We start from the raw sequence: 13,265 nt of genomic DNA on the forward strand, positions 1-13,265 counted from the left end.
AAGATAATATTCACTTACAAAATTATTTGGTTAATGACTTATATAACCAAGCATTTAAATATAAAACAAAGCAATCTTTGAACGCCATTATTAGCATTAGAGAAAAAGCAAAGCACTGAATAACACAGTTAATGCTAAAATCATTAGAAACCATTATGCTTTAAAATATCGTGAACAGCAACTCTTAAAAGAAATTTCGTAGGCTGAGCTTCCCCCCTTGCTTAATGGAGCATGTGTTCTTATACGTTTCAGTACCTTTATTCAGTGGTTCAAAGAATCTAAGGCTTTAAAATACTGACCCTCGCCCGGCCGGGCGTGGCTCAGCGGTTGAGCGTTGACCTAGGATCCAGGCAATCAGGGTTCGATTCCCGGTCAGGGCACATGCCCGGGTTGTGGGCTCGATCAATGACTCTCTCATCATTGATGTTCTTATCTCTCTCTCTCCCTCTCCTTTCCTCTCTCTGAAATCAATAAAGATATATTTAAAAAATAAAAATAAAAAATAAATAAAATATTGACCCTCACAATATCACAGTGGTCACCCCAATAGCCTCCATTTGCAGATACGAAAAATAGAATCTAGGCAAAACAGATAAAAACCTACGCATTGTCTAACGCTTTTCATTGCAGCCCTGGCATCCATTTATTTCTTCTTATGAAGTAACAGAGACTCTTTGAATGACATAATCTGAATTCTATTATCTATTTCTCTTACTCTTGTTATCTAAAAGCATATTCTATATTTTATGTAAATCATGTATTGTTGATTCAACACCCTATCTATTGAGAAACTTCAATAGTCAAACCATTGCTAAAAATACTTACACTGAATGGAACATGACTACTACTGGACTCCACCTTAAGACTAATATTGCTTCATCAACACATCCTGAGTGCAGCTATTTAAATGGGCCAAAACTATTGAAAATGTATTATCTGCTATCCCATATTTCTACTAGTTCACCAGGAAAGCATATGAAACTTTCTCAGATGCCATATTTGCCATATTTAATCTATGGGAGCAGTATCCTATCCAAAAAAAAATGGTTTAATGGTTAATGCAAACTCATATGGGATCTAGTTGATCACAGCTTTCTATTTTAGGTTCTTATATTCTTTAATAAAATTTTTATATTTTATAATCTCTTCAAGATTAACAATTTATTTTATTTCATTTGCTCTTCAAAAGCACCAAAATCTGTATATCAAGTTTCCAGAATTTGGATGTCTTCATTCATCAAAAACTGTTATTAATAAATATTTATCATATATGGATTACTGTTTCTAGAAGAACTAAAATTTAATTAACATACTCAATTAACCTTGATGATCCAGAATTTGATTATTTTGTCTTTAAGTAATTGTCTTAATATTGCCTGTCTTAAATCATAATCAATAGCAACATGATAACCACACAATTGGTTGCCATCTACAAAAAGTTTTCATTGATATTGTTGAAATAAGTACTGTTGAAGCCATTCCTGCCCCGGGTGTCACATCTGCAAACTGAAACTTAGACAATGTTTATGTCCCTGTAAAGGCTCCGCCTGACCAGAAAGAGTATCTCCAGTCAGCCAATCCCCAAACACCAAGACAACCCTGGGCCCCCTCACCCTAAGCAAGGTTGGCTAAGTGGTCCCAGCCAATCAGATAGTTTCTATTTTTCTCTCACCCTGTTCTTTATTGTTTAGGTTATAAAAGCTTCTCGCCTTCTGCCCCATTTTTCAGTTCTCTGGATGGAGACTGCCTACTTCATGAAGTGTTAAATAGTTTATTTGTATCACCTAAATTGTCTTCTTTAATTATTTTAATAATACAGATTAATAGACAAAAAGGGAATTTTTCTGAGACTACTCTTCCCATATTTAAACCCAGTATAATGGTTGTAATGCTACAACCTCTCACACAAAAACTTTTTTATATAAACATAAACTTATTTTCTTTCATTTTTTATTTCAGAGAGAGGAAGGGAGATGAGAGAACCACTGATGGGCTGCCTCCTGCACACCCCCTACTGGGGGTTGAGCCGCAAGCCGGGCATGTGCCCTGCCCGGGAATGGAACCAAATCTCCTGGATCCTAGGTCGATGTTCAACCTCTAAGCCATGCCAGCCAGGCCACAAAAATTTTTAGATAAGCCAAATACTTGGCTTTAGCTTTGAAAGCATATAATTTCCCAAAGTATGGAATGTCTGGTTTCTGATAACCAATTTATTTAGTTAACCAGTTTTATTCCTGCATTCCCACAGTTTTACAAAAGCAAATGGATGATAAATTATTTTCAATTTCATTATCACCAAAAATAGTTTAGTTTCATTATTTTACTCAATCAGCTCACTCTGTGGTAAATCTGTGCTTTTATTAAAATCTGATATTTAAGATTATATGAAAGCTCCCTGTTGTTGAGGCTTCCTTACTATGTAATGTATGTCCCATCTGGAAAAACAGAATACTACTGAAGTCTGCTTTGCTGCGGGCCAGAACAGAATTCTGTTCTACTGTCCATTCTATCTCAGGCACTTCTCAAATATTAACTAATTGCAACAGTTACACTGCAATTGTAACTTGCTTGAAGGCACCATATTTTTTCAGAATTATTTAAGTCCACCACACACTGTCAAGAATCTTGTCGGTACCTGATACATGTTACTATCCATAACATTATAAGTCTTCATGCCATTATATGGCATTCTGTTTTTAACACCTGGGGAAACTAAGTCACAGGGATTCTGAAATGAGACATTAATTCCAGCACTAAAATGAAAGGCTCTTCAGGTTCCACTCATGAGTCCTACCCGCCAGACCATAACTTTACTTTTAAAAATCATTAAATTCCCCTTTAGCTCAAGTAGACAGAACAGTTCCTTTCAGACTTCGGGGCCTTCGGTTCAAGTGCCAAAATGGAAAGATTTGTCATAAAACCACAAAAAAGAACTTTGGTTGAAGAACCGCTAATGAAGATCTGACACTTAATCTGCTCTCTTATTGGGTGAGATCTTTAAAATTTTCTCGCCTTATGAATTCATCTCATATTCATTTGGAGTAGTAGTTGATCACAGGAACGTGACTATATGCTTGTACTAAAAGAAGATAATTAAGCAATATGTTCTGCCAAGGACATCACCACCTTGCAACATCCATCATCCCACTTGGATAGTTAATAATTTCAGTAACGTTGCCATGACATTGCAACAAGAATGTCTCATATCCTGCAGCTCCTTTGTCGATTGGACCTGCTCTAAGGTCAAATGCTAGCAGCTTTGTAATAAAACTTGCATGTTTGCTGTGCCCCTTCTGAGGGGCATTCCCCCAACTATACTAAAGAAAAACACCAGCAGGGCTTAACAGCAGACAAGCTCCTGAAGATGGTCTCTCACATACCAATTACCTTCTGAACATCCTACCAGCATGCACTGAGGAAAAATAACGGTGTATGAACTTGTGCAAAGTATCAAAGGCAGACAGTAGGCATCCTCTATTGATACAGATACAGATATGCTGAAATAATATGCTGAAAACTAGAGCCATATTTTAAACAACAATTTTAAAATAAATAGTTCCATAAAATTGACTTACAGTTGAAGATCAAAATAGCACTTAATCTTTTTTCTTTTCCTTGTGAAGTTCCCAGTTGACTAGAAATTTGTATAAAGCTAACAAGAGTTACAAAATTGAAAAATCTACTCTAGATTACATTACACTATCTTCCAAGCCTCCTCTCAACAAAAAACATCAAAAGTAAGCAGAGGCCAAAAAAAATAACGTTAAGAATTTGCTCTTCTAATCCTAGTCAGTAGCAGAGATGTACATGTACACACACGTGTGTGTGTGTGTCTGTGTGTGTGTATCTCTTATTCACATAAAGATACCAGGAAGCCTGAACCAGAAAAGCACTTCCCTCCATGGTCAAAAGAAAATGTATTTCCACATTAAAGGTACTTTTTATTGACTGACCAAACAAAAGCAATAGATGTTAATTTCATTTGTGGCTTTAAATTAGCTTATTTGTGGAGGAATCTAAGCCTTTTATAAACCTTGTTAAAGACAAAAAAGACTGAACTGTACCATGAGGTCCTTGAAACCCACAGGGGATAGATGTTTGCCCTCAAACAGGCCCATAGAAAATTCTTTCCATGACCCCTGTGGGAATATAAGTCACTCAACCAAGATTTTCAACATTATATTCAGCTCTTAAAGTCTCAAGAAACAGGCGACAAAATATGAGGTCAGAAAAAATATGTGAGAAAAGGTTTTAACCATATTGCATTTTTCAGTGATAAATAAACTGAAGAAAAAGTAATTTGATAAGTAGCCATTCTTCAAAATATACAAATAATGCTTAAAACTCAATAATAGGAAAGCAAACAGCCCATTAAAAATGGGACCAATAACAGACACCTCATCAAAGAAGATATACAGATGGCAAATAGGCATATAAAGATGCTTCACATCAATGTCATCAGGAAATGCAAATTAAAACAAGATACCATTAAACAACTATTGGCATGGCCAAAATCCAAAACACTGACAACAAATGCCGTGAGGCGGTGGAGCAACGGGAACTCCATCCATTGCTGGCGGGAATGCAAAGTGGTACAGCCGCTTGGAAGACAGTTTGACAGTTTCTTACAGAACTCAACATACTCCTACGACGCAATCCAGCAATTGTGCTCCTTAGTATGTACCCAGATCAGCTGAAAACTTATGTACACACAACAACCTGCACATGGATGTTTATAGCAGCTTTACTGAAAATTGCCAAAACTTGAAAGCAACCAATATGTTCTTCAGTAGATGAATGGATAGACTGTGGTACATCCAGACTATGGAACATGACTCAGGCTAAAAAGAAATGAGCTATCAAGCCGTGAAGATACATGGAGGAAGCTTAAATGAATAGTACTAAGTAAAAGAAGCCAATCTGGAAGGCTACATACTGTATGATTCTTGTGGGGGGTTGGGTGGCGAGAGATTAACCAAACAACTTAGATGCATGTGTGCATAACCCATGGACACAGACAATAGTGTGGGGAAGGCCTGGGGAGGGTGGAGAGGGGGTCAATGCGGGGAAAGGGAGCATCTGTAATACTCTCAACAATAAAGATAAATTTTTTAAAATAAAAATAAAATAGTTTTCAGCCTGGTGTCAGCTTCATCGCACAGAGGGGAAATGTAAGCTTGGGTTCTGAAACTGCTTTTGAATGCCTGAGTTGCTTCTTCCTTCATTTTAAGGAAGAAATAGAAGCCTTCCACTTAAGCGCTTTGACATAACTGGTTCTGTCCGTTAACTCTTTGTCATGGAAGAGTGTCACCTTCAGAAGAGGGCAGACAATAAAATGCACGGTCGGGATGTTAATTCCCTCGTATTTGTACCAGACCCCGGAGGCACACGGAGGAAGGCCCTCTGTGGCCACCTCCCTCGAGAGGGGCAGCTGTCTAGACAAGGCTGCTGCCCCCGAGTGCCTAAACCACCTTAGAATTCTCTCTTCTTCCCATTTTGCTCTTGCTCTGGACCCTAACATTTATAATCTTTCCATATGGCAAAACAGATGAGCGACCCCTTGGGTATATGGTGTAAATACCAACTGAAATATCATAAGTTATAAAGCGTTACAGTTGTCTAAGTGTTACTGCCTCAAATGTTTCCCATGGTCTCTCAACTGTGGCCTCAGATGGAAAGCTGCGAAACCATCATTCCGCCTGTTACGCCGGGATGGTTTCGTTTCTTTCCTGAATTTCAACTCTCAATCTAAACAGTGCAAAGCCTCATATCAGTGATAAATAAAAACATTTAACCTGGAAAACAAATGTTTTCTCTACGGGATGATTGAATGCAAAATAAACCAGCACTAAGGGGAAACGACATCTAAATTTAAGGGAGAGAAGAGAGAAAATGGCCAAGGTAATTAATTGTCAGTGGGCTTGAAAAATAAATCCCTGAAAATCCATTCAAGTTCTTAATAATTCGGAACCACAATCAAAAAAGAAAGTACAGATAAGCAAATAAATCATCTAAATAAAGAGTCGTAAGTTTAAAAAATCTGAAAATAATACCTGACAAACTTCTGGCAAAACTTGAAAGTACATATTACCAGACAATAACTGCGGGTGGGGGGATGTTAAATGCCACAGTAAATATTCATGCTGCATTCTACTCAAAACTACATAGGGAAGGGCCTTGGCCAGGTGGCTCAGTAGGTTGGAGCATTGTCCCATACACCAAAAGGTTGTGGGTTCAATTACCGGACAGGGCACATACATACCTAGGTTGCATGTTCAACCCCTGATAGGGCACATACAGAAGGCAACCAATTAATGTTTCTCTCGCTCGCTCAAGTCTATAAAAAACATATCCTTGGGTGAGAATAAAAAAAATTAATAAAACAAAAATCAAAAACTACATAGGGAAGGAGCTTGACCTATGACAAACACACCTAGCACATTAGGTGAACTCTATAAGCTACACAGAATCAAATAAAATATAATTGTTATATTATCACAGAGTAATATCCATTGGCCAGTAACTCTAGTGGGTATCATTTCTGGCTATTATTCATAAACATAAGTATTAAAATGGTTATGTTGAAGACAGCTTCCAGAGCACTCATAGATCCAAGAGATTTGCCCTTAAATCACAAACTGTTGTGTAAAGTAGAACAAAAATGCCCTATGACTCTCCTTAATTTTCTCTTTTTAATATTGTCCTTAATGAACATTGTCTTTCTTTTCAATTAGTTTTCTCATCCAAGCAAAGAGGGAAATTTAGATGGTTCAAATGGAAACAGCTATTATGCCTATGTTATCTGAACAAATATCTTAAACTTTTGCTTTGCTATGGTCATGTAAACTTTGTCTCTATGCACTAAAGGCATTCAAATCATTTAAATTATTGTAATTTACACACCATTCAGAAAAAGACAAAACTAAGAACAGAAAGCAGATCAGTGGTGGCCCAGGACTGCATACACAGGAAATTTGGGAGGTGATGGAAATGTCCTCTATCTTGGTTGTAGTGGTGGTGGTGGTGAAGCATTACATACAGTTATCAAAACTCATCAACTTACTCATTTAAGAAAGGTGACTTTTACCATCCATAAGTTATAGCTCAATAAGCCCCAACTAAAAAATTACAATATGCTGATTAATCCTGCTATTAAGTTGGAAAATATTTAAACTAAAACATTGCCCCAAATGTTGATGTTTGTGCCATGGCTATAATGTTTTCAGGACATGACACAGGAATTTCCAGTTGTATGAATGTCCAACTTTGTATAGGGTTAACCTGAAATTTGAAGTTAAAATACTCTTTTTACTTTATTATCTCCTTGTCATATCAAGAGGGCTATTGCAATTGAAGTAAATCTCTTTTACATTTCTATTACTTGATGCCTTGTTCTAGTAAATTAAACCAAAATATTTCATCTTTAGACACGACTTCATGATCCACTATGAGACCAGGCTCCTGGGTATTGTTATTTCAACCAGCTCCATTCAGTCCCAAGCAGGAGTCACTAGAGCAACTCTCCCCCCACAGAAAATGTTTCCTGGCCTGGAAACATTAGAGTCCCTTTAACATTACACTCAGCCTCCAGAAAGCAACCCTTGAGAAGCAACATAGCTACTCTGCTGCGGTTCCACAGGCTTTCTCCTCCCAACTTACAAATAGCTGCTAGTTAATCTAGAACTGCCAGAGTTTCTCAATCCACGTCGCCAGCACAGGCACAGGAAAACCTGTGATAGAAACTTCAGTAGCCCAAACCCTTATTTTGACTAAAGATACTAATGTTCAAATATCATTCACCCTTAGGGCCTCAAAGTATATATGCTCCTTTAAAGTACATTCTGATTTCAATATTAAGAGAATTCTAAATGGAATATTTTAGGTATTAGTTAGCCAGTATTGTGTTCATCGGTACCAACTGTTTAAAAGGAAGAACAAAGAAAAGAAAGACACAGTAAGAAGGAACAGTTTTGTTCCAAGGGGGAAAATCCTGCTGCAGACTCTAAATAATGACCTGAGAGAACCCACGCTTCTCTGAAAATCTGAACACAGTCTCCATATTTCAGATTTAATAGGGAAAGGAGGAGCATGGGTGTAATAACAATATGTCTCACCATCGCAAACCCCTGTCCCTGACAGGTTTTACTGGAGTTATTAGCAAGTTGAAATACTGTGCCATGCTTTTCACCTGAATCTTTCCTTTGCCCACACAAAACAGAGCATGCACTTTCCTCAAAACCAACTTTCCTGCTCAACTGTGTTATTTCTACCAATTATGTAGTTATTGGAAGCAGTGAGATCTCTGACTCTCCGAGACCCAAGCCCCAACGTCCAATCAGCAACCTAACCCTTCTGCAGGAGAGCTTCGAGCTTCGCCTCCACCCCTTCCCCAGCACGTTTCCACCAAGGCCGCAGCCACTCGCCTGGCCCCCCTGCAATCCTGCCTCGCTCAGCCCACTGTTTCTAATGTAACGCTCTCACACAAATCATTTGTGCAGGCCTGTTTCCCACAGAACAGCTTTCGACAGCTCCCTACTGCCGAACAGCAAAATTTATTTAATCAGTCAAAACATACAACACCTCAAACATAACACGCAAAAATCTCCAAAATGAGGCCAGTTCACCCAAATTAGCCCTGCACTGCAAACTAGCCTCTTCTTTCTAGAATATGCCCTGTTCATGACTCCACACGGCCCTGAGGGAAAACACTTTGGCTGAGAAGAGAAAAAGCACCATAAACAACTTGGCTGAACTTCTTACATATTGATTATAATTAATATACAACACATGCTTATTATATAATATATAATATAGCTATATTAAAAATTAATATATTGAGATTGCTAAATATATATTTATATTATACATGATAGCTATTTATATTCTTATGCATATATATGTGTGTATTACATATACACAGTTGTATAGAGAGAGATATATACACAAATATATATATATTAACATATGACAGGCAAATAATTTTCTGTTCCCTACAGGTCATCAACTTCATATCCTAATGCTTTTTTTGTACACCAAGTACACGTTTTCAAAGAAACTTATAACAATAACACAGGAACAAGAGGAGAGAATGGAAAAACCATTGGATGACCGGCAGCTGCATGAGGGTGTCTGAACAAGTCCCCCCCTCCCCCCGGTGTGGCCTTTCAGATCCCCGGAGGCCCAGATGATCCGGGATGTTCCCACACTCCTCCTAAAGGGCAACACAGACGGAAGAAAAGCAGAGTTGGAAGGAGCAGCAGGTTCCCTACCACAATCAGGGAACGGAAAATGCGAGAAGAGCATTCCGGAAGAGCACAGATCGGAGTGGAATGTGACAGTGACAGCATTAACATTGTTAATACATAAGATTTTTTAAAAGACACTTGAGACGAAAGAAAAATTAACAAAGGGATTGAACTAAAAACTCAGAGAACCAAATATTAATCTTAGAACCCATTAAAAAAACAACCCATATTAGAGCTATTTTGAAATGCCTATTAAATTTTTGAGTGGCTGTGATTTATTTTGTTAATGCTTTCAGTCAACATTGACCATGGTGGAGTAAAATATTCATCCTCACACACTGCTGGTAGCAATGTATCTGGGTAAAACCATGCCACGAAAAGCCGTGGTAATAAACTTCAAGACTGAAAATTTGTATAACTTGGACTCAGTATTCTTCCTTTTAGAAATCTAGTCTAGAGAAACTCAGGCCAAGACACGTTTTTTCATAAGAGTAAAATTTGAAAACAACTTGAACGGATGTTCAAGAAAAACAGAAGAATGATTTTATCAATATTTAATAACATGGAAAACTTTCACAATACAATGTTAAGGTAAAAAATATACAAGTCGTATGTATATTATGATTCCAGTCTGTTTTAAAATATGCAAAATAAAACGGCCTAGAGGAAATAGACCAAAATGTTAAAGATAGTAATACAGTTCTTCCCTTGTGTTTTATATTTTCCAGCTCCTCTATAATTCAACATGGATTAATGTAATAATCCAAAATAAAGGTGGTCTTTTTTAAAATTAAAGTTCTGGAGAAATATTGGATCTCAAAAAATAATTTGTAACAGAAGATGCAAAATAGCTGGTTATGGAAGAATTTTAAAGTAATTTTATGTAAATTACTTACAAGTAGTGTCACAGGGGCAGTTCCTCCTGGGAATGGGAGCACTATCTCTCTAATTTAGAAAACTCAGGGAAAGGAAGCCCCCTTCTGACTGGACGAGCAACCACGAGGTTCACAAAGCCCGCCGGACTTGGATCTCTGGACCCTTTCTTCTCCTGCCCCTTCAAAACAGAAATATAGAGCTTATCTCTGTTAGTTTGTTGCTAACAAAGGCCAGAAAGACTGACAGAGCTACCAAGGGAGAATTTTTTCTAAAAGTTGAAAGAAATATGAAAGGATTTTAATGTAAGCTTTTTAACAATCTGGTTTAGCCCTGGCTGGAGTGGCTCAGTTGGTTGGGGGTTGTCCTGTGTACTGAAAGGCTGCCAGTTCGATTCCTGGTCAGGGCACATGCCTGGGTTTTAGGCTCAGTCCACGGTAGGGGGCCTGTAGGAAGCAGCTGATCGATGTCCTGCTCTCACATCAACATTTCTCTCTGTCCCTCTCCCTTCCTCTCTCTCTCTAAAAAGTCAATAAAAATATAGTTTCTTACAATCTGGTTTAATTATAAGGGCTATTCCAGTGGAATCTGTGTACAAGATTCATATTGGAGTAAGAATGAAATACGGTAAGAATTGACCTAAGAAAATAGAACCAGTAGGACCCTGTCTTTTGTTTTTGTTTTTAATTTTGCTCTTGAATCATTTTTGATTTATGATGCAATTGCTGCCACCAACTAGCGTGTGACCTTGGCAGGCCTTGTCGTTTCCCCTGGTTTCCTCCAAGGCAGTAGAAGAATGGTTCAGAACGTGACCTTGGAGCCACGCTGTCTGAATTGCATTCTGGTTCTGCGACCTTCTAGCTCTTTGATCGTGGACAAGAAATGACGCTTTCAGGCCTAAGGTTTTATCTGTAAAATGGGGTAACAACTACCTTATCAAGTTATAAGAAATAAGCGAATTGATATACAGGATGGGACGAAAGTAGGTTTACAGTTGTGAGTACGAGAAACAGAGTTTATTCTTATATTCATTAATATTGTATATTTTTCATACAAACAACTGTAAACCTACTTTTTGCCCCACCCTGTGTATAAAACACTGATAGCAGAATATTTAGTGCAGCATAATTCTTAACTGTGTTATTTTTACCTTTAAAATGAGCAGCTTAGATAGGATCTTCATGTTCTAAAATTCTAAAGTTCTTTCAGTTCTAAAATTTCCAAATGTGAAGGATTTTAATTACCGACCGAGGTTATTATGTTTACATAATTTGATAAGCTATCACACGTTCGGTTTTAATTTTAAATATGGAAAGGATAGCTGTGTTTAATTGGTAAAGAGATTACAACTTGGACCTTAAAAGGATATGCCTTAGTATATGAACCAAATAAGAACCAAAGTACCACAAATAAGAACCACTTACCTGTGGCAACTTAGCCAAACTACAGACAGAGGAAATTAAAGGAAATAATCAGCCTCAAGGATTGCCTTAGAAACCTAGAATTCTGAAAACGTCATCCCTCTGAAAGTGGTCTGTTGGACAGACCGGAAGATTCGAGCCAGTCTTCACAGGAATATTCCCTTTATGGCGCCTTCATACCTCAGAGTAATGATTTTAGTTCCATAAGGCCAATGAGAATCCATTCTCTGCCTGACCAATAATATAAAGAGTGACTGGTGCTTACAAGGCAGCACCTATACCTTTGGCCACCAAAACTCTTGTGACATATTAAAATATCTTCAACACTGTTACTTTGTTAACCTGATATCTAGTTTGATCAAGTATTATCGATAAATGAGAAGCACACTCCAATTAACTTCTTCCATCCCTCACTTTTTCTTTCCCCAAGCTCTAGCTGTAGCTAGAAGATGTGCTGACTGGATTCATGCTCTTTTGCTGAGCAGAACTGCCAAAACCTCACTTGATGCTTAAACAAGAAGAAAATAAGGTATTTAAAAAAGAAAACTGAAATCAAATATTTCCTTTGGCAAAAAAAAAAAAAAAGAACTTCTTACCATATGACAAACATTCTTTCAGTCCTAAATTCAAAGCCAGCTATGTGCCTTCAGTGTCTGGGCGCCCTTCTCCTCCCAAACCTAATGCCCGCGCACGCACACACACACACACACGCACACATACACACACACACACACATACTTTTAATGACTTGGCAATAAAAGGAGGCAGAAAACAAAAGGGAAGGTTTGAAACATGTCATCTCAACACTAACAATAGGTGTCACCCCAGAGTAAGCCAGGTGGTGGAGATGGGCCCGGCACTGCTACCTTTCAGACCTGAGACTTCAGCTGAGAGATGCTTCCCACGAGGGAAGAGAGCACAAGGAAACAATCAGAGTCTCCGTGAGCACGGCAAGCGTCTTGCTGCTTTAATCTGTGTCCCAGCCCTTAATTCTCTGCGCACAGAAACATCTAATAAAGAACAGAATGAAAGGAAACCATGCCGAGGATGGAGGGTCCATCCTTCCTCTTTCTTGTGCAATCACTTCAAAAATGGGGTGGGAGACTCTACCTGCTTCTTCTGTAAAATATCAGTAGAAAAAAGCAGGGAAAGAGACAGGGTCCCCTCATGACTCGCAGAAGGGCCTTGTGGTGAATTACTCTGTGGAAATAGTACTGGTTGTGGTTCAGCGTCTCTGAGACCACAGTCACAGAAGGGCTTTCTCAAGGGCAATGTGAGTAGGTTACAGAGCGCAGAAGAGATCACAGCCTCGCCCGGCTGGTGTGGCTCAGTAGGTTGAGCATCGTCACACGAAACAAGAGGTGGCTGGTTCCATTCCCGGTCAGGGCACATGCCAGGGTTGTGGGCTCCATCCCCAGTAGGGGGCGTGCAGGAGGCAGCCAATTGATGTTTCTCTCTCATCGATGTTTCTACCTCTCTCTCCCTCTCCCTTCTTCTCTCTCTAAAATCAATTTTGAAAATTTTTTAAAAACATATCTTTATTGATTTCAGAGAGAGGAAAGGAGAGGGAGAGAGAGAGCTAGAAACATCAATGATGAGAGTGATTGATCGGCTGCCTCCTGCATGCCCCCTGCTGGGGACCGAGCCCACAACCCGGGCATGTGCCCTGACCGGGAATCAAACCCCGACCTCCTGGATCCTAGGTCGACCCTCAACCGCTGAGCCA

The sequence above is a fragment of the Miniopterus natalensis genome, chromosome 2, assembly GCF_054644295.1.
Source record: "Miniopterus natalensis isolate mMinNat1 chromosome 2, mMinNat1.hap1, whole genome shotgun sequence".
Taxonomy (NCBI): Eukaryota; Metazoa; Chordata; class Mammalia; order Chiroptera; family Miniopteridae; genus Miniopterus; species Miniopterus natalensis.